This window comes from Sus scrofa, chromosome 2, assembly GCF_000003025.6.
Source record: "Sus scrofa isolate TJ Tabasco breed Duroc chromosome 2, Sscrofa11.1, whole genome shotgun sequence".
NCBI lineage: Eukaryota > Metazoa > Chordata > Mammalia > Artiodactyla > Suidae > Sus > Sus scrofa.
Window position 1 is genome coordinate 117,093,940 of NC_010444.4, and position 23,518 is coordinate 117,117,457.

The 23,518-nt window shown below is 40.0% G+C and overlaps 2 long non-coding RNA genes across 4 annotated transcripts in view; one reads left to right on the forward strand and one right to left on the reverse strand.

The window, feature by feature from the left end:
* The window catches only part of LOC106509522, a 192,898-nt gene that overhangs the window by 50,344 nt on the left and 119,036 nt on the right, over positions 1–23,518 (reverse strand). For all 3 annotated transcript variants that reach the window (XR_002342073.1, XR_002342072.1, XR_001307132.2), the window contains exon 4: positions 3,860–3,986. This is a non-coding gene — a long non-coding RNA (uncharacterized LOC106509522). The remainder of the gene's footprint in view (positions 1–3,859; positions 3,987–23,518) is intronic.
* The window catches only part of LOC106509521, a 62,492-nt gene that overhangs the window by 37,698 nt on the left and 1,276 nt on the right, over positions 1–23,518 (forward strand). Inside the window, exon 3 of the long non-coding RNA XR_002342074.1 lies at positions 21,887–22,026. This is a non-coding gene — a long non-coding RNA (uncharacterized LOC106509521). The remainder of the gene's footprint in view (positions 1–21,886; positions 22,027–23,518) is intronic.

Consider the following 23,518-nt stretch of genomic DNA (forward strand, 5'->3'; position numbering starts at 1 on the left):
TTTAGAGTATGTGCCTAATGATGGTGACTTGAACAACAGAATTCACAGTAGTATTGACTATTGATATAAGCGGCTCTGGAGTATTAGCAGCATCATTTGAGTAGCATTAGTAGCACCTGATTTTCCATGAACATCAAAGCTTCTCTTGTGGAAATCAATTTATTTTTCCATTTAACTAAAGGGTAAGTGTTCCTCCCCAAGATTTTTCGCTTTGGAGTTCTACTTATGCTGTAGTTTTGGGAGAAAGAATCCTAAGGTTAAGTTTTGCAGTATTTTAAGTATGTTCTCCTTCCTCCCAAGAGGTATAACCATTAAGACAATGTTCTCAAATGAGATCCCCTGTGTCTTTCATTCGACATTCCAATGGTGAAAAGGATTTCTCTAAATGGAAACTTGAAAAAAAAAATTGACATCAGGAAGAAATTAAAAGTCAGGTTAATTTCAAAGGTGAGGATTATAAGTGTTTCCAAATCAGGCCCAGAGGAGAGAAAGCAGGTGGGGATGAAAGTTAGCACAAACCCTTGCTCCCCTCTTCCTCAATTCCCAAAACTGGAAATTGTGAGTCAACCTTAAGGAAACACAGAGTTCCTGCCTTGGGGCTCAATTGTGAACAAGGAGGTTCCACAACCGTGGGAAAGTTCGGTCTCACACACCACACACAAGAGTGACACTCAGGATATCCCAGACCTGGGGTTTGGGAGCCTGGACACACAGCGTCAGGCTGCCTGCTTTCCAGGCACAGGGCCCTGGGCAGCAGCCCCCAAATGTGGCCTAGAAGGCAAAACGCCTTTTGGGCTTTCTCGTCCCTGTGTCATTTTGCAAACAGTCTGTCTCAGCTCATTCGCCATCTCCCAGCACTTGCGGTTTCTGGTTTCTAAGCACCCCCTAGGGTCCCTGACAAATCAGTTTCCATCTCTGCCATCACAGACCCTCCATTAGAAAACTGCAGAGTGGTGTTGTGTACATTGCTGGTCTCATCCATCTGAACCGTTTCAAGTCTCAGGGGCCATCCATTTGCAGAGTGCGGTCTCTTTCCTATTCCTCCCCACATCCTGGATGAAGAAAAGTGCATCTAGGATGACTCCATTTTCCTCCCCACCTTGCTCCTCTAAAATGGAATGCGAAGAGCAGCTCTTCCCCCGGCAGGGGACTCTGTCTGCCACCCTGATTTCTTTGATTGTCCACAGAGCAAAATGCAGAGATGCTGACCGTGCATTCAACTTTTTCCCTTTTCTCTCAGTAGAGCCCTCTTCCAGGCAGTGGCTGGTGGGTGCGGTGACTCCAGCTCCCTCGCTGCTCTGGGCAGCCTCTCACCTCCCCTCCCTGCTGAGGCCCCAACCATTTCTGCCTGCTGGGCTGCAGGGCCCAGAAAGCTTATCTCTCTCCAAATTTGGAGAGCAAGGTTCAGATGCTTCGAGGAAAGTTCAGAAGCATTCCTTTTTCCCAGTGACACAGGAATTCAACCCCAGGATCCGGGTAGTGCTTTGCGAAGGTGGCTGTAAGAGAGGAGAGCTCTCAGAATGATGCTGTGTTCTTAGGTACAGACTGCCTCTCTGGAGATCCAAGGAAAGGCCTTCGCCATAGTTGCCTAAAGGCCAAGAACAGGGAGTTCCCATCGTGGCTCAGTGATAATAAACCCAACTAGTATCCATGAGGATGTGGGTTCGATCCCTGGCCTCGCTCAGTGGGTTAAGGATCTGGTGTTGCCATGTGCTGTGGTGTAGGTCACAAGATGTGGCTCAGATCTGGCATTGTAGTGGCTGTGGCATAGGCTGGCAGCTGCAGCTCTAATTCAACCCCTAGCCTGGGAAGGAACCTCCATATGCCACGGGTGAGGACCTAAAAAAAAAAAGGCCAAGAATGGAAATCAAGAAATCTCTTCTCTAGAATAACAATTGGCCATTGAGCTCTGATTTTGACAGGGATCTTTCCCTCTTCTACTACAGCCCCTACTACTACCACCCTGGCCCCCCAGTCCACAGCAGACATTCCTACAGCCTGGGTAGCTGGGCAAGGAGACTGTCAAGGAGAAGGGATGGGCACCAGGGGACAAAGTTCTAACGTTTAGTTTGTCTATTTTGGGGGTACAAATTGTGGACCAGTTTTATCACAAGGTCCATACTGGGACTTTGTGGTCACTGAGATAATAATAGCTGATACCCTATAAAGCTCTCCAGTGCCAGGTACTGTCTAAAGTGCTTTTTTAATAGCTAGTCATTTGATCATTAAAATAATCCTTGGACACGGTTGATTTTATTATTATCCTCATTTCACAGGTGTAGAAACCAAAACGTGGAAAGGTAAAGCAACGCACGTAGGTTCACCATTTCAGTCAGGTACCCACATACAATTCTAACCTTAGAATTCTGCTCCAGGGTCTGTACATGGAACCACCACATTGTTCACCTTTCCCAGGGATTACTGGTTTAGGGACCTCAAAGTGTCCCAATCTTTGTTCTATGAGATACAGACACATGAATAGTTTGGAGGTAAAAGAGCTTTCTGCAGGATTGTTGACTAAAAGAATCCAACATGCAGAAGAGTTGAGATGAATTTTGGTTTCGATCTAACAATGAAATGAAATGGAGGGAAAACAGAAAACGAGTAGGAAAGGATGATGAAAGGAGAGAAGAAAGAAAAGGAAGTTTCATTCATTCATGTAGTTAATAAATGAGTGTCTTCTATGTGTTAGGCAACGTGCCAGACACTAGGAACCAATGGTTAGCAAAAAAGAAGATACAATTTTTGACATGGGGGAATTTGTAGTTTAATAAGGGAGAGTGACCTTTATTAAATAACCACACATATAACTTTTGCATGACAACTCCTATTTAATGCTATGAAGGAAAACATCTTGAGGCTCAGAATAGGCGACCTGGCCTAGTCTATGTCCTGGTTGAAATGTGGAGGGCAGTGGTTGAAAGCACTGCCCCTTTCAGGGCAAGGGTGGCATTGATTCTGATCTTGAATGAATAAATCTCGCAGACATGATGATCATCTTAGTTTTTCATTAGAGGAGCTTCGGAAGGGAACCAAAATGAGTGTGATGAGTGTGCTGTTTTGCCTTTCAACTATCCCCAGTCTGTTCTCATTTTAACTTAATGTCTGGTTCAGCGCCCTTTCCCCTACAGAGGGCCTCCTAAAACACTTTCTCTTCAGGAAGAAGTTCTCACTGGGCAATTGTCTGTTGAAGCACTCATCTCTCAACGATGCTGCTACCACTACACTAACTTCGCAAAAACATCTGGGAGCTAGTTGACTAACCTCAATTTCCCTTCAGCCTTTGGTTTACCCCCAGCAGGTTTGCCTGAACCCAAGGCTCCAATATTCTTTTGGTTTTGTTTTGCTTTGGCTGTGCCTGTGGCATACAGAAGTTCAAGAGCCAGGAACTGAACCTGTGCTACAGCAGTGATCCAAGCCACCACAATGACAAGACCAGATCCTTAACCCACTGAGCCACAAGGGAACTCTGGCTCCAATATTCTTAACTGTTTATTAAACTCATTCTCTCTTTAGATTATCTATAGATTCTCTTGGCATTATCTTTTTCACCATTTACAGAATATACAGTTTCTCCCAGAGAGAAAAGTATACAGTTAATCCTATTTCTTCCACTTTCCCTTCACTCCATAAAGGAAAGATTAGAACACTCAAAAATTCTAAAGTAATGATGTGAAACAACTAATTATATGGCAATGTGGAATATCTTATATCACAGGTAATACTGATTTTGTGTATTAGAGGTAACATTGATTTTCAAATGGTTTTGTTGGAAGTCAAAAAATCAATTCGTTTATAGGACTTTAGCCTTCAGGAGTTATATTTAGTTGAAAATTGAGAGAATAATTGTTATTCTTACCACTATTATGCTGTCGCTGCTCTTTGCCAAGGTTGTTCCTCACATAGACGCTGAGTGGAGTCCAAAGGGGTGGGGCACTGTCTCCTGACATAGGCTTCTTGTATTTGGATATGGGGATTTACAGCCTCTGTGGGAGTCAGCAGGCATCAGGGAAAAAAAAAAACACATACTCAAAACACATTTCCATTTCCCCCTTCCCATTAAAACTACTACACACAACCAGGGCATAAAAACAGACACCAGGAGCCAAGGGTGCATGTTTATTACCTTCTTGCAGGACACACTGCGGAGTCTAGCAAGACCCCCTGGTGAAAGAACCACCTCACCACAGGGTGCTAAACTCCTCTCCAGACACAAAAGGGCATTAAATACCCTGTTTTCGGAGTTTCCATCGTGGCACAGCAGAAATGAATCCAACTAGGAACCATGAGGTTGTGGGTTCGATCCCTGGCCTCGCTCACTGGGTTAGAGATTCAGTGTTGCTGTGAGCTGTGGTGTAGGTCGCAGCTGTGGTGTAGGTTGCAGACGTGGCTTGGATCCTGTGTTGCTGTGACTGTGGTATAGGCTGGCAGCTATAGCTCCAATTAGACCCCCAGCCTGGGGACCTCCACATGCTACGGGTGTGGCCCTAAAAAGCAAAAAAACAAAAACAAACAGAAAAAGCCCCTTGTTTTCAAAAGGATGTGTTTCCCTCATTTCTGAAAATGTTTCCCAGCTGGAGGTGGGCTGTAAGGCTCTTTCTGGAATTTTTGGCTCTAGGCACTTAAAAGGCACCCTGGGTGTCTGTCCTGACCCCTTTCAACCTGAGCTTTCACTTTGGGTGACTGCCTCATCCTGCTCCTACAGGAACAATCTTGTAGGAGTTCATTATTGAGAAATGTCAAGCAGAAACCATTGTTCAGCTAGAAAGTGATATTTTCCTAAGAGCGTGATACAAAGTAAGTACCACGCATTCTGTCATTCATTCAGGCACCATCAGTTAAGCAGTGCTATTCACCTGTCCAGGATTGAGGCTGGGGCTGGGGTACATATAGTGAAAAGTAAGACAGCCCTGGGCTCTGTCCTGGTGAAGCACACTTTCTACCAGGGAAGAGAGAGATGGATCAAAATGATCCCACAAATAGATGATGACAACTGTGAGCAGTGTTGAGTGAAAGGCAGGAAGCCAGGCAAGTAGAGATGGGTGGGGCAGGTCCACAGTGAGCTCAGACCTGAAGGACCTCACTCTTCTGTGCCTTTGCATGTGACTGACTTCTGCCTTTGCCCATGCAATCTGCTCTGGAGCACGGACATCTAGTAGAGCAGGGCTTTCATGGGGAGTAACTCATCCACAGAGGCTGGTATAAGATTTTGTTTGGCACTTAGTGGATGATGCCTGACCAGCCTCTTGTATCTTCTGGAACCAGAGCCTGGGCCCTCAACGTAAGAGAAGTGTTCTTACAAAACTTCTCAGCAGCATTTAAATGATTTCAATGGGGCGGGGCGGGGGGGGATTTGACTAGGAAGTACAACTAAGAGTCATTCCACTTAACCATTATTTTAACACCATTCCATCTGGTTCTCTTGCCTGCCTCAGAGGTAGATATTCTTATCATGCCCATTTTTTAGATCAGGAAATAGAAAAGATGAGTGTTTCAGCTATTCATCCCTTCTCTTCTCTTACTGTAATATTTAATACTCTATTGTCCAGACTTCTTTGATTGTATTTTTCCCTCACAAGACGTTCAGCTTTATGAAGGGAGCTATAATCACCAGTATATCCCAAGAACCTAGCAAGTACCAATACACAGAAATTATTTATTGAAAGAATAAACAAATGAATGAATGAATTGTTACAAAGAAAATCTGTGTTCTCTGGGGGAAGAAAAAGACATTGAACAAATTTTCCAGTGGGATGTGACCAAACAAGACTACTTTGTCCCAGATGGGTTGGATTTCAAGGAAACAATAAATGTAAGGGCCAACTCAATATTTCACATGCCTGAACTGAAAAATCTGTAAAAGACATGTGAAAACACACAACACTTATCTTAAGCCTCTCCCACAAAATTACTACCTCCACCTCTGACTGTTGTCAGCCTGGCTGCCAAGAGACACAATGAAAATGCCCTCCCCCACTTCAATTTCCTGCTCTGCTTCATGTCAAGATAATCTCTGAGTATGGCTGTTTTACATGTTATGGCTGAAATCGGAAGTCCTGAATGGCAGTTTTAGAAACATGACTTCATCAGGACAGAGGTCAAGCCAGTGCAGTATTAGCCACACTGTACCCTGTGCCCCTCCCCACCTTCCTTCTCCTTCCTCTTTTGATAGAAAAACAATGCCATCTGCCTGTTGATATCCAGTCACCATGTATAATCTGATGCCCTGCTTACCACTAGGGCCCTTCCCTTGCTTTCCCACTGGCAGGGGGAAAACACTCAGACCAGAAGAATTAGCAAATAGGAAGATTTCAGGGGTCATCTGGTTTTATGAGTTAGGCTAGAGGATGGGTGTCTCTGAGTTTCACACTGAATCAGGTATTCATGGTTCTAAGCTTTTGGTCCTGGATCCAAATCAGAGAAACAGTAACTTGAGAGTCAGACTCACAGAATGTCAGCTTTGGCTGGCAGTGCAATTCTACCAGCTGTTATACTACCACCTCTGTTGTCACTATTCTGGGATGTTGAGTTTCCCACCCTAACAACTGTTCAAAGAATTTCACTTGAGTGAATTGTATGAAACCATGTTGTGGTGACGAAGGCACAGAGGATTTGGAGACAGGTCTGGATATGATGGTGCATTAAACAGAGTGAGGTGGGTGCTCCAGGCCTCACTCAGACCTCCCATATATTGTTTTTATTTGAATGGGAAAGTTATCGAGACAAAGCTAACACAGTAGAGATCCATAAACATTTTTTAAGTCCTTAGCAATCCTCTTTTAAATGATGACTATTTAGTGGTAAAAGATGGGGTCAACATGGAAGAGGTATTGAATTTATTTCTTCAAAGGAAAAAATTGCAAAGCAAAAATATGAGTATTTTAAATTTATCTTCTCCAGATTATCCACTATAAAAAATTAAATTATACTGGAAGCAAGGAAAGTATCTTAAGAGAGTTTATAAATAAAAGTATAATTATAGAGACTGAGCTTCTGAATAGACTAGGAATTAGGAAAGTAGTTGCGAGTCTCACTTCTGTCCCTTAACCACTTGTATAACTTTAGGAAAGTCCCTTCCCTCTTTTAAACCTCATTTTCCTCATGTGCAAAATGATGGGGCTTGGTGGGATAATTTTCAGGGTACCATTTGCAACAGTAAAATTCTCTGGTTCAGTGAAATACTGTGTATATTTAAAGAAGCCAGTATAATCGGCTGTTTTCGGTGGTGTGAGTTTGGCTTCTGAGCTGTCACTTAGAAGGAATTTTCAAACCACAAACCAGTGGTGGCAATCTCAGTGAAACAATCTGTAACTGAATTTAATTACATTAAAAAAATCCAATCCTTCTGGAAAATGTCTGAGAATGTTGAACTGCATTGACTATTTCAACATGACTATCTCAGTAGTAGTGATATTAAATGTTATTAATATTATAATTATCTTAAAAAGAGAGATAACTCTAGTAGGATTACTGTGCCACAAAGAAAATACAAAATTATTATACAACCCCTATTATTAGCCATTGTGGGATTCTGTTATTTTTTGAGGCCATTGTAAAATGTGTGTCATCAGGAAAAGAATGTCTGATTCAAACCCTGCTAGAAGAACTAAGGCAACGGGAATGTTGGAAGCTCTGTTTCTAAGCATTCAGAAAGTAAGGCGCTTCTATAATTTTATACAAAAGGTTATTTCTCAGGTAAGCCCCCTGGTGTGCCTCAGAATCACCTGGTCTGTGCTCACTTGCTCCCATTCACACAGACTCACTCTCCACTGAGCCAAAGACCAGGTGTCTGAAACTACTAGACCAAATGCCACTGGAACTGCAGGAGATGCCCTGTGGCTTGGTGTAATCTGCTGCTGGCCCCCACACCCTGCTCTCTGCCCTGTGGTGCTTCTGCCGGGGATGTTGTGGATATAAGCTAAAGAACAAGAGGTTTTTTTAGAACAATCTGAGCAAGAAACCAAAGAGAATAAAAGATTTTTCCTTTAAACTAGTTTATAGGATTCAAGGACATGGACTAAAAAGAAATATTGTGAATAATGATACTGGGTGTCCCTGAGACCTGGCAGCCCTCGTTTAAAGAGGAACCAGAATAGGGAGATAAGACTAGACATGTAGAAGTCAGTTTTCCCAAGTGCTCCTACTAGTCTTCTCAGGATGTTGTTAACCCTCACCTCCTGACTCAGCATCCTTAAAAACAGCCTTCTAGATTTCTTTGGCCCTAAAGTTAAAACTATCTTTTGACAACCTTTGAAAATATGCTGTGTCCTAAATTAAGATCCAAAGCCTGAGACCAGTACTCCTTAACGCACTCCAGGACATCACGGCTTTATACCCTGGATAACTTTGAATACTTTAGCTTTCTATTTATTGAGAAGGAAAGTGTAAACTAAACATAGTGAAATAATGAGACAAAATGGTAGAGTAGAAAGACTTGAGCTCACTTCGTCTCACGAGCACAATAAAATAACAACTAACTGCTGAACAACCAGCGACTGAAAAGATTGGAACCAATCAAAAACAATATTCTATATACAAAGACAAAGAAGTAGCCACAACAAAATGGTAGGAGGGGCATTTTCATGATATAATCAAATGCTATACTTGATGGGTGGGTGACCCACAAGCAGGAAAATAAATACACCAGAGGAGTTCTCCCACAGGTGTGAGCATCCTGAGCCCCATTTTAGGCTCCCCAGCTTGGGGGTTTGTCATTGGGAGGAGGAGCCCCAGAGAATTTGGCTTTGTAGTCCAGTGTAGCTTGAGTGCAAGAGTTCTGCAGCACTGGGGGAAACAGAGACTTCACTCTTGGAGGGCAAACACGAGTTCTCCTGTGCATTAGGACCCAAGGCAAAGCAGTGACTTCATGGGACTCTAGGCCAGACTTACCTGTGGGTATTAGAGGATCACCTGGAGAGGTGGGAGGTGGCTGTGGCTCATTATGGGGGAAAGGACACTAGGGGAAGAGGTCCCAGGGAATACCCACTAGCATGAACTCTCCCACAAGTCACCCTTTTGGCACTGAAACCTGGAACCACAGAACAGCCTGTAGGCTCTAGTGCTGGCATGACTCAAGCCAAAGAATGAACAGGGTAGGAACACGGCCCCGCCTACCAGCAGACAGTCTGCCTAAAGTTGTCCTGAGCCCAGAGCTACCTCTAAATACACCCTTGACATGGCCCTGCCCACCAGAGGGACAAGACCCAGGTTCACCAGTTCCTACCACCAGGAAGATTGCACAAGCTCCTGGACTAACCTCACCCACTGGGGGCAGACACCAGAAGCAAGAGTTACAACCTTGCAGCCTGAGTAACAGAGCCTGTGGAATGGACACCACAAACACAAAGTTAGACAAAATGAGAAGATAGAGAAATATGTTCCAGATAAAGGAACAAAATAAAACCCAAGTAAAGCAAATAAGTTAAGTGGAGACAGGCAATCTACCTGAAAAAGAATTCAAAGTAATGATAGTAAAGATGATCTAAGATCTCTGAAAAAGAATGGAGGCACATACAAAGAAGATACAAGAAATGTTTTACAAACAGCTAGAAGATTTAAAGAATAGGAGTTCCCATCATGGCACAGTGGTTAACAAATCCAATTAGGCACCATGAGGTTGTGGGTTTGACCCCTGGCCTCACTCAGGGGGTAAGGATCTGGCATTGCCATGAGCTGTGGTGTATGTTGCAGACATGGTTCGGATCCTGCATTGCTGTGGCTCTGGTGTAGGCTGGTGTCTACAACTCCAATGAGACCCCTAGCCTGGGAACCTGCATATGCCAAGGGAAGCAGCCCTAGAAAAGGCAAAAAGACAAAAAAAAAAAGACTTAAAGAACAGAGTTGAGGAGTTCCTGTTGTGGTACAGGGCTTAATGAACCCAACTAGGAACCAGGAGGTTGTGGGTTCAATCCCTGGCCTTTCTCAGTGGGTTAACGATCCGGCATTGCTGTGAGCTGTGGTGTAGGTTGCAGATGTGGCTCAGATCCTGCATTGCTGTGGCTCTGGCATGGCTGGTGGCTACAGCTGTGATTAGACCCCTAGCCTGGGAAACTCCATACGCCATGGGAGCAGCCCAGAAAAGGCAAAAAGACAAAAAAGAAATAATAAATACAGAGTTGAACAATACAATAACTGAAGTGAAAAATACACTAGAAGGAATCAATGGCAGAATAAATGAGGCAGAAGAGCAAATAAGTGAGCTGTAAGACATACTGGTGGAAATCACTGTCTCCAAACAGAATAGAGAAAGAAGAATGAAAAGAAAAGAGGACAGTCTGAGAGATCTCTGTGACAATATTAAATTCACCAACATTTGTATAATAGGAGTCCCAGAAGGAGAAGATGGAGAGAAAGGTCATGAGTAAATATTTGAGGAGATAATAGCTGAAAACTTCCCTAACATGGGAAAGGAAACACTCAAGTCCAGGAAGTGCAGAGAATACCATTAAGGATAAATCCATGGAGGAACATATTGAGACACATATTAATAAAATTGATAAAAATTAAAGACAAAGAAAAAATATTAAAAGTAACAAGGAACAAACAACAAATAAGATACAAGAGAGAAATTCCATAGGTTATCACATGATTTTTAGCAGACACTATGCAGTCCAGAGGGAGTGGCATGCTATATTTAAAGTGAAGAAAAGGAAAAAGCTATAACTAAGAATACTCTGACTAGCAAGGCTCTCAGTCAGACTCAATGGGCAAATCTGGAAAAGCTACACAGACAAGCAAATGCTAAGAGAATTCAGCACCACCAAATCAGCTTTACAACAAATACTAAAGGAACTTCATCAGACAGAAAAAAAGACACAACTAGAAACAAGAAAATTACAAATGTGAAAGCTCACTGGTAAAGACAAACAAATTGAAAAGGTAACAAATCATTCATACAAAATATGATATCAAAAGCAGCAATTTTGAAAAGAGGAGAGTTCAAATACAGGATATGGGAAATACATTTGAATTTAAGAGACCAGAAACTAAATACAATCTTGTATATACATATATATAGACTGCTATATCAAAAGCTCATAGAAACTGCAAATAAAAAATCTACAATAGATACACATACACAAGATAAAGCAATCCAAATACAACACCTAAAGATAGTCTTCAAACCACAAGAGAAAGAAAAGAGCAAAAGAGAAAAAAGACCTACAAAACCAAATTCCAAACAATGAACAAAATGGCAATAAGAACATACATGTTGATAATTACCTTAAATGTAAATGGTTTAAATACTCAAATAAAAATACACAGACTGGCTGAATGGATATTAAAACAAGACCCATATATATGCTTTCTACAAGAGACACACTTCAGGCCTAGGGACATATACAGACTGAAGTGAGAGGATGGAAAAAGGCATTCCATGGGAGTTCCCCATACATGTGGCTCAGCAGGTTAAGAATCTGACTAGTATCCATGAAGATGTGGGTTCGATCCCTGGTCTTGCTCAGTGGGCTCAAGGATTTGGCATTGCCACGAGTTGCAGTGTAGGTCACAGACACAGCTTGGATCTAGTATTGCTGTGGTATAGGCCAGCAGCTGCAGATCTGATTTGACCCCTATCCCAGGAACTTCATATGCAGCAGGTGTGGGTGTAAGAAGATGAGAAAAAAAAGAAAAAATAAAAAGAAAAGAAAAGAAAAAGGTATTCCATGCAATGGAAATCAAAAGAAAGCTTGAGTAGCAAAACTCATATTATCAGATAAAATAGACTATTAATTACTTTTTTATTTTTTATCTTTTTGCCTTTTCTAGGGCTGCTCCCACAGCATATGGAAGTTCCCAGACTAGGGGTCGAATTGGAGCTGTAGCCGCTGACCTATGTCAGAGCCACAGCAACACGGGATCCGAGCTGCATCTGCAATCTACACCACAGCTCACGGCAACACTGGATCCTTAATCCACTAAGCAAGGCCAGGGATTGAACTCGCAACCTCATGGTTCCTAGTCAGATTTGTTAACCACTGCACCACGATGGGAACTCCAAAATAGACTTTAGAATAAAGAGAGTTACAAGAGAAAAGAATGATCAAGGAATAAATCCAAGAAGATATAACAATTGTAAATATACATGCACCAAACATAGGTGCACCTCAATATATAAGACAAATTTTAACAGCAATAAAAGGTGAAATTGATAGTAACACAATAACAGTGGGAAACTTTAACACTTACACTAATGGATAGATAATCTGGACACAGAACAGATGAAACATAGGCTTTAAATGACACACTAGACCAGAAGAACCTAATATTTACAGAACTAAAAGCAGCAGAATATACATTCTTTTCAAGTGCACATGGAACATTCTCCAGGATAGATCACATGTTGGGCTACAAAACAAGCCTTTGCAAATTTAAGAAAATTGAAATCATATTAAGCATTGTTTCCAACAACAATGCAATGAGATTAGAAACCAATTACAGGAAAAAAAAACTGTAAAAAATACGAACGTGTGGAGACTAAACAGTATGTTACTAAAGAAGCAATGGGTCACTGAAGAAATCAAAGAGGAAGTCAAAAAATAGCTACAGACAAATGAAAACAAAAACACAATGATCTAAAACCTATGATATTCAGCAAAAGCAATTTGAAGAGGTAAATTTATAGCAAAACAAGCTTACCTCAGGAAACAAGAAAAATATCAAATAAAAAACCCTAACCTTATACCTAAAGCAATTAGAAAAAAAGAACAAACAAAGCTTTAAGTTAGTAGAAGGGAAGAAATCATAAAGATCAGAGCAGAAATAAATGAAATAGGGATAAAAACAATATAAAAGATCAATGACACTAAAAAATGATTCTTTGAAAAGATAAACCAAATTGATAAACTTTTAGCCAGATGTCAAGAAAAAACTAGAGAGAGCTCAAATCAATAAAATTAGAAATGAAAAGGAGAAGTTATAACTGAAACCACAGAAATACTAAGGATTTTAGGAGACTACTATAAGCAACTATATGCCAATAAAATGGACAACCTAGAAGAAATGGACAATGAAAGATAAGAAAGATAAGAAATTAAAGAAAGAATTTCATTTATCATTGCATGAAAAAGAATAAAATAGCTAGGAATAAACCTACCAAGGGAGGCAAAAGACTTATACTCTGAAAACTATAAAATGCTGATGAAAGAAATCAAAGATGACACAAAGAGATGGAAAGATATATCATCTTCTTAGACTGGAAGAATATTATCAAAATGACTGTTCTACTCAAGGCAATTTAAAGATTCTATTCAATCTCCATCAAATTACCAATGGCATTTTTTCACAGAATTAGGACAAAAATTTTTTTTTTATTTTTATGGAAACACCAAAGGCCCCAAATAATCAAAGCAATCTTGAGAAAGAAAAATGGAGTTGGAGGAATCAGGCTTCCTGACTTCAGACTATACTACAAAGCCACAGCAATCAAAACAGTATGGTTTTGGAGTTCCCATCATGGCTCAGTGGATACAAATCTGTCTGGTATCCATGAGGATGTAGGTTCAATCCTTGGCCTCAGTGGGTTAAGAATCCAGTGTGGCCATGAGCTGTGGGGTAGGTCACAGACATGGCTCAGATCTGGCATTGCTATGGTTGTGGTGTAGGCCAGTAGACATATCAGGATAAAAAGCCCAGAAATAAACCTATGCACCTATGGTCAATTAATCAACGCCAAAGGAGGCAAGAATACACAATGCAGAAAAGACAGTCTCTTCAGTAAGTGGTGCTGGCCAGATAGCTACACATAAGAGAATGAAATTAGAACATTTTCTAACACCATATACAGAAATAAACTCAAAATGGATTAAAGATACTATAAAACTCTTAGAGGAAAACATAGGCAGAATACTCCTTGACATAAATCACAGCAATGTCTTTTTGGATCCATCTCCCAGAATAATGAAAATAAAAACAAAAATAAACAAATGGGACCTAATTAAACTTAAAAGCTTTTGCACAGCAAAGGAGACCATAAACAAAACAAAAAGGTAACCCACAAAATAGAAAATATTTGCAAATGAAGAGACCAACAAATAATCAATCTTCAAAATATACAAATACCTCATTCAGCTCAATATCAAAAAAACAAACAATGCAATCAAAAAATGAGCAGAAGATCTAAACAGATATTTCTCCAAAGAAGATACACAGATGGCCAAGAGGAACATGAAAAACTGCTCAATATCACTAATTATTACAGAAATGCAAATCAAAACTACTCTGAGGTACTGCCTTACCAGAACGACCAACAACAAAAAGTCTATAAATAATAAATGCTAGAGAGGGTATGGAGAAAATGGAACCCTCTCACAATGTTAGTGGAAATGTAAACTGGTATAACCACTATGGGGACAGTATGGAGGTTCCTTAAAAAACTAAACATAGAACTATCATATGATCCCAGCAGTTCCACTCTTGGGCATATATCCAAAGAAAACCATAATTCAAAAAGATATGTGCATCCCAATATACATTGCAGTTATAATAGTCAAGACATGGAAGCAACCTAAATGTCCACCGAGAGAGGAATGGATAAAGAAGATATGTTACACATATACAATGGAATATTACAGAGCCATAAAAAAGAACAAAATAATGCCATTTGCAATAACACGGATGGACCCAGAGATTATCATAGTAAGTGAAGTAAGTTGGCTAGAGAAAGACAAATATCATAATATCAGTTATATGTGAAATCTAGAAAAATGATACAAATAAACTTATTTACAAAACACAAACAGAATCAGAGCCTTCAAAATAAAATTTATGGTTACCAAAGGGGAAAGTTGGAGAGAAGGAAAAATTAGGACTTTGGGATTAAGATATAAACACCACTATATATAAAATAGAGAAACAACAAAGACCTACTGTGTAGCCCAGTAGACTCTACTGAATAGTCTTTTGGGCCACACCACAGCATATGGAGTTCCCAGGCTAGGCGTTGAATCGAAGCTGTAGCTACTAGCCTATACCACAGCCAGAGCAATGCCAGATCAGAGCCACGTCTGTGACCCACATCAACCTACACAGCTCACAGCAACACTGGATCCTACTGAGTGAGGCCAGGGATCGAACCTGCATCCTCATGGATGCTAGTCAGATTCATTTCAGCTGAGCCAGGATGGGAACTCCTCTACTGAATATTCTATAATAACCTATATGGGAAAAGAATCTGAAAAAGAATAATTTTATATATATATATATATATATATATATATATATACACATATATATATATATGTATTACTGAATCATTTTGCTGTACATCTGAAACTAACACAACATTGTAAATCAGCTATACCCCAATATAAAATAAAAATCAACTTAAAGAAAAAAATCATCTGGTTTGTGAAAATGCGCATCCTCAGGCCCCATACAGATGTATGGAATTAGAACTTGAAGCTGGACTTTTTTTTTTTTTTTTTTTTTTTTTGTCTTTTTGTCCTTTTTAGGGCCATACCCGTGACATATGGTGGTTCCTGGGCTAGGGGTCTAATCAGAGCTGTTGCTGCTGGCCGATGCTAGAGCCATAGCAATGCCAGATCCAAGTCCCATCTGCAACCTACACCACAGCTCACGGCAATGCCAGATCCTTAACCCACTGAGCAAGGCCAGGGATTGAACCCACAACCTCATGGTTCCTAGTCGGATTCATTTCCGCTGTGCCACAATGGGAATGCTGAAGCTGGACATTTTTAACAAGCACCCTATATGCAGGAAAAGACTTGGGAACTGAAGGTCTAGAAATGTACTTGAGGGGAAGAACGTTTTTTTCTACCATGATGTTTTGTTTTGTTTTTTCATTTTCAAAATTTTCCCTTTAAAAATTTTTTTCATTGTTTTTTGTCTTTTAAGGTTTTATTGAAGTGTAGTTGATTTACATTGTTGTGATAATCTCTGCCATTCAACAAAGTGATTCAGTTTATACATGTACACAATTCATTCTCTTTTAGATATTTTTTCCGCACAGATCATCACAGAATACTGGGTAGAGTTCTCTGTGCTATACAGCAAGTCCCCGTTGACCAGCAATTCCATATGCCTCAGCGTTCACATGCCATTCCCAAAACTTCAGTCCATCCCTCCCCGTTAACATGTTCTCTTCGGTAACCATAAGTTTTTCAAAGTTTGTGAGTCTGTTTCTGTTCTGCAAATAAGTTCATTTGTATCCCTTTTTTAGATTCCACATATAAGTGATTTCATGTGATGTTTGGTTTTCACTGTCTGACTTACTTCATTTAGTATGAGAATCTCTAGGTCCATCCATGTTGCTGCAAATGGCATTATTTCATTCTTTTCTATGGCTGAGTAATATTTCATTGTATATATGTACCACGTCTATCACAATGTTGTTGAAAAAAAAGTTTCTTAACATCTCTAAACCTTTAGTTTCTTCTGTGTAAAATGAAGTTTCTATAATGATTAAATGAAGTAATGATTGTAAATGCATAATGAAAGTAAGCTATTATTGCTATACCTTGTAATTGTTCTAGAACCAGATTGCTTATAAGAAAGTGACTTAAATATAATAAACTCTTCTTTACTTTCTTCTTCTGGTACTTCATTATTATTGGTATATATTTAAATTCAGAGAACCTTAGGGAGCTTTTAAGGAGCTCCTGTATCTGACAGGGCTTAGCGAAGGAAACAGAAAACTCAAGGTATCCTAAGTAGAAAGAAATTACTGTAAGGCATTAGGTAATTCTAGAACCTCCGGAAAGACTAGAGGAGCAGGGATCAGTGGCAGCCACTGCACTGACTGAGTTAAAACACACACTGCTGAGTGGGGATCTAGAGGCCAGGAAGCACTGCCCTAGTGAACACAACTTCCCCTCCAACCCCTGAAGGCTGGAACGTAGAAATTCCAGGTCTGAGCCCAGCTACCAGCTGACTCTTGACATACTGAGGCCTTGTTTGCTCATAAAAATGGTCACAGGAAGATGTTCTCAGCTTCACTCCTATATTCCAAACAAAGAGCATCTAGGCACCTGAGCCCATGAAGCATCCAGACGCCTGGCATCAAGAGAATCTGGAAAATGGATATGTCAGTTCTCCAGCCTCTGCTATGGAGAAGCAGAGAGAATGAGATTGAACACACGCTGAACGACATTCAGTCAAAGCCAGTCTCTCTCCAGCACCTTGTTATTTGCTATTTGAAATATGTGGCTTGGGAGGAAGTTCCCTTCCTATGATGTGCTGCTCTGTAGGGCTTGAGAAACATTCTAAAATCCTTTCATTTGGAGCAACTGGACCTCAGAAGAAATTCTTCTCTGTATTTAAAACATTTCCGTTGGAGAAATTTCCAACCTTTTCTCTAAGTGTTACAGATTATGCAATATATAATATATATATAATATATTATGTATATATTTTTGTCTTTTCTTGAGCCGCTCCCACAGCACATGGAGGTTCCCAGGCTAGGGGTCGAATCGGAGCTGTAGTCACCAGCCTACGCCACAGCCACAGCAACGCCGGATTGGAGCTGCATCTGCGACCTACACCACAGCTCATGGCAATGCCAGATCCTTAACCCACTGAGCAAGGCCAGGGATCGAACCTGAAATCTCATGGTTCCTAGTCAGATTTGTTAACCACTGTGCCATGATGGGAACTCCCCATATGCAATATATTTTTAACTGAATGTTTTTAAATATGTACATTAATAAAGAAGTGAAATACTGAAAAGCTAACATGGTGGGCTAGGAATTGTCAACAGCAGTTTTAACACAGGTCTGAAGCATAATAGGTGCTCAATAAATATGTTTCCTTTCCTAAAAAGCAGGTTGGCCAACCTACAGATTCCCCATGTTGGAACTGGGTTTGATGAATGGTAATTTAAATGATAAGACTTAGTTCTCAAAGCAGAGTCTGGTGGGGATAAACTATAATCATATATGCATCTTGTATTAAGTGGTTCTCAATAAGGATTCTTTCTCTTTCCTTCTATCCTCATATAGTTTCTGCCTAACAGAGGCAAAAATGGCAGGAGCCTTTGGTTTGGGGCTATCCCAAGCCCATTTAGCCATATTTCAGCTCCAAAGAACCTCCAATCCTACCATGTCACATGGTTTTGGCTACACTTAGCCTCTTTTGCTGTAACCTTGAACAGAGCACACAGTTCCTAAACCCTCTAAAATAGTCTTAGGAACTATCAAAACAAAATAAAAAAACAACAAAAGAGCCAACCACAAAGGGTCCCTTGCCTTTGTTTTCCAAGGGAAGAAGGATCATTTTGAACTATAACACTGGAAGTATATGATGTGAAATGGGCAATGACTACTCTTTACAGAAACTAAAACTGCTTTTTTGTCACTTAAATGCACAACTACAAAACCCTGATTTAGTAGCCTATGTCAAGCAAAGAAGGTCTATATTTTTGGATTAAGCACATTATATTCTCTCCCATCACACTAATTTATATAGATGGATGTCACTTTTAATACTATGTAGAGTGTAATTTCTATTTAATCATGTTCAATGCTTCATTTATTTAAATAAAGATGTCTTCTTAACATCATACATCGGTAAGATCTTAAACTGAACACAAAACATTGTTTCTGCAGTCTGAAATGAAGGGCAAGTTTGAAGCACTAAAGCAAACTGGCACAGTCCCCCCCACAGAATGCCTTGGGCTGGTTGGTCAGTGATGCAAACAGCCTTTGTGGCTTCTCCCCCACAGTGGTGTGTTTGGAAAGTCCTAGCAAATCTGGCTCTGTGCCAAGCAAATGAGGGGTACATTTTCCCCTGTGAATCAAATGAAACACCCCTTGGCAGACCCACCCACGGAAGGGCCCCAGGAACAGCTGGGTGGAATTAAATGGCATTTATCCCTGTATTGGTTATGGCCGCAAGCCAGGAATTCTACACCCAAGACACACACAACCTCCAGCACACATGAGCAGTGGTAGTGATTGTGGCTGGAGCTCCACTTTCACTGTGGACAGGATGTGAATGATTAATTTTTCTATTAAAAAATTCCTGAAGGATACGGAGGAATTCTGCTCTGGGCCTGGATTTCTTGATACCCACGTAATTCTCATGAGCCTACACAAGAAAGGGGAGAATTGCTCAGTTATGCCATAGATTTGGATGATTCACACAACTAATTTGGTCAGAAATGTCCACAAGGATCTGGTCTCAGATTCGCTAAGTAGTTATCTAGTGATTTCATGTGACATTTTGCACACTGGATTTACAATCAGAAAGACTCAGTATCAGAAACATATCATTTCCCTCAAATTATTTAACCTACAAGTTCATCTGGAAGATTAAATGTGCTAAAATAGCTGAGAATTTTTTTTGGGAAAAAAAAAAAAAGACTTATGAGTTGGGGCCCAGCCTTATGAGATGAAAAACATGCTATTGAACTATAGTAACTTAAATGCTGTGATACTAGGTGAGAAGAGATATTCAGATGAATAGAACAGAATGGATAAGACCTATTTCCTATAGGAATTTAGTACATAATAAATACTATAATTCAAATCAATGAAGAAGGTACAGATTACACAGGAGGTTGAATTGGGACATTTGGAAAAAAATTATGTTACAATGTTACCTGTTAGGATATACTGACTCTTCTATTCCTGTCAAATATGGATAGATTAAAGATGTAAACATTTAAAGATATATCAGAGACTAGAAGAAAATATAGGAAATACATGTGTGTGTGAGAAAGAGAGAGAGAGATGTGGAAGTGGAGAAGCTTTTCTAAACACAACTCTAAATCCTGGAGTCATAACAGAGAAGCTGGCCCCATTTGACTCTATGAAATTTGAATAGACAGTTCATAGACAAAGAAATACAAATTCTTCTTGTTTGTTTGTTTTGCTTTTTAGGGCTGTACCCATGGCATATGGAGGTTCCCAGACTAGGGAATAAATATATGATCACAGGTATAAATTTTTAAAATGTTATATTGCTAATTTAAATGTAGGCATATGCATATTACAATTTTTTCTGAAGTGAAAACTGTGAACAGGGATTATCTTTAGGGAGAGGTTCCAGAAACAGCAGCGTGTGTGCATATGTGGGTGGCAGGGATGGGAGGAAGGTAGAGGTGAGGAGAAATTCACAGAAATCCACCATAGAAAGGCTGATTTGAACTAAACTATGATTTGTCTTGAATCCCAAGTTAGTGATTTGAAATTGAAACTGTAGACAGCAGTAAACAATGATAGGCTTTTAAGCAAATTTGATTTCAATTTTTGAACAAATGCATTAACAGTACAAAATCAAAAGAAAAACAAATGATAGGAGTTCCCATTGTGGCTCAGTGGTTAACGAATCTGACTAGGAACCATGGGGTTGCAGGTTCGGTCCCTGGCCTTGCACAGTGGGTTAAGGATCTGGTGTTGCCGTGAACTGTAGTGTAGGTCACAGATGCGGCTCAAATCCCACGTTGCTGTGGCTGTGGCGTAGGCCAGAGGCTACAGCTCTGATTAGACCCCTAGCCTGCGAACCTCCATATGCCGTGAGAACGGCCCTAGAAAAGACAAAAAAAAAAAAAAAAAAAGGAAGAAGGAAAAACAAATGATAAATGGTAAAAGTTTTTCTCCTCATCCTAATCGTTCATCCTCTCAGTTTTCTATTGCCCCAATACAGGTAACCAAGGTTATCTTTCTAGTGTTTCCTTCAGAATTTCTTTATGTTTTTATAAGCAAAAAAAATCATGGGCATTTTTGATAAATTAATCAGATTTCTTTACTTTTTTATGCAAAAGTTGGAGTATTATAGATACTGATTAGCATTTTGATTTTTTTTTTAAATTTAGGTTTGAGAGAACTTTCCATAACACTACATGAAGACATATACTCACTCCTTTAAAGCTGCCTTGGAGGAATTCCTGTTGTGGCACAGTGGTTAACAAATCCAACTAGGAACCATGAGGTTGTGAGTTCGATACCTGGCCCTTGCTCAGTGGGTTAAGGATCCGGCGTTGCCGTGAGCTTGGTGTAGGTTGCGGACGCGGCTCGGATCCCGAGTTGCTGTGGCTGTGGCGTAGGCCGGCAGCTACAGCTCCAATTCAACCCCTAGCCTGGGAACCTCTGTATGCCATGGGTTCGGCCCTAAAAAGACAAAAATTAAAAAAAAAATTTTTAAAGCTGCCTAATATTCCATTGTATGGATCAGCAGTTTATTAGTCCTCTGTAGTTGGCTGTTTGGATTGTCGCCAATACTTTTCTGCAAAAAACAGGCTTCTATACATCCAAAGGGATAATACTTAAAAATATCAATTTAAGTACAACAAGGGCATCAACCTCTTAGAGTAGATCCTGACCATGAAAAAACCAGTTGGGTTTATATATGTTCCAGTTAAATATTAGCTCTGAAAAATCTTTTTGCATGTGATCCAACAGATCTATAAAATGTGGAATCTGTATAACCCATAGATGTAGTCTTAGAAACAGAATTCCTAGATTGAAGGGTATGGGCATTTAGCAAATACTGCTGAATTGTCCTTCATAGGACTTACGCCAGTTTATACTGTCTCTGATTCTTTCTTTTCCTATAAGCTTGTCATCAGAGTGTTATCAAACTTTTGCCAATCAGATAGCTGAAAAATGATATCTCAGGATAGTCTGAATTTTCATTTTTGTTAATATGAATAAGAAATTAAAACAATTTTTCATGTTTAAGGGACGTTTATGGGCTTTCTTTTCCTGTGAATTGAATATTTATCTTCTCTGCTTATAACTATGTTATTCTCTATGTTGATGACTTTTTTTTCTTATTGATTTCTAGGAACATTTATGCAATAGAGAAATTAGCTTATTGTCTGAGATATGAGTTATAATCCTCCCTTCTCACCCCCTCAGTTAATTAATTATCTTTTGGCTTTACTTCTGGTGTTTTCATTCCATGCTGAATTTTTTTCCCTTTACAGTTTCTTGATTTTACATCAAATAAGAACGCCTTCTCCTGCTCCAAGATTACAATGGAATTCTCCAATGTGTTCATTTACGAGCAATAAAGTTTTCACATTTAATTCTATGATCTACTTGGAATTTCTCCTGCTGCCAGCTGGTAGGTATTAATCTAACTATATATAGTTTCACTGAAGATTTCTGCAGTTTGTCTTACATGACATCGTGGCCATTTCCTACACTAAAGAATGATCAGCCTGATACAAAGATTTGGGATGTATTTTCTACCCAATATGTGACTACTCATAATTGGCATTTGCAGCAGCCACTACTGGCTGCCTGGCAGACAGCTATTTCCTGTTTTCCCTGCTACAAAATCCTACCTTTGCTTGGATGTCTATTCCTCCACAATGTTACTTAGGGTAAATATTGATTAAGTCTTCCATTCCTTTTCTCAGGGATTGGTTTCAGTAGTGGCACATGTCCACTTTCAGGCCAATGAGACATAAGAAACTTGGCTGGAAGACTTCTAAGAAAATTTTCCTGTCTTAAAAAGAGACCAAAAGTCGGGGTCGGGTCGGGGGGAACCCTCTTCTTGCCTTTTTTTCTTTTTATGTTTTTAAGGCCAAACTTGCAGCATATGGAAGTTCCCAGGCTAAGGGTCGATTTGGAGCTGTAGCCGCCAGCCTACCCCACAGCCACAGCAATGCAGGATCTGAGCCGCATCTGCGACCTACACCACAACTCACAGCAATGCTGGATCCTTAACCCACTGAGTGAGTCCAGGGATTGAACCCGCATCCTCATGGATACTAGTCGGGTTTGTTATCACTGAGCCACAATGGGAATTCCTCTTCTTCTTCCCTTTTGCAAAGCATCTTCAGGTTTACATGGGACCCGGGAACTGAGGCAGCCACTTTCTCCTTGTGAGAGGAGCCAGCCAAAGATGAAACCGATGGCTGTTTGGCAAGGCAGGATGATGAAAAGAACCCAGATCCTGGTTGTGTCATTGAGATGCTGAATTAACCACTTTGTAGTCACTTTTCCTTTGGGCATCTTGTTAGATGAAAATCAATTTTCTTCATTGTTAAGTAATGAACAATGAGTTGTCTATTAAATCCTGATACAGTGGTCCACAAGTGTTGCGTGTAATATGAAATATGGTCATACAAGTTCAAAGCACTCTTGACAAGAGTTCTTCATATTGCTTTCAGGTTGCTTTCTCAGCCTCACATGTTAACATATTTAATACATCTCTAGGTCAGCTCTGTGCAATGCTACTAAAGCAGAGTTCTGACCAGAATGTTCATGTGGCTGGAAAAATATAAAAAACTGGAAAAGTAGGTATACAAAAATTCACATTATTTTAAGTATTTGACTTATACCCCAAAGAGAAAATTTTATAATTTTACTTTATGGGATTTAATGAAGAAAATTATCAGTAATATATTCAAAATTTCTCTCTGAAAAACAAAACTTATAAAACATAAAATCATGTATACAGGGATGCACATTTTTCTTTTTTGCCTCAGGCTCCAATTTGGTTTGGCCTGGTATTGTTGGGTCCTGCTTTTATTTCAAATTGTGCTCTTTTGTTCATTATGGATTTTTTTGCATTAATCTTGATTTTAAAAAATACTGCATAAGAGTTG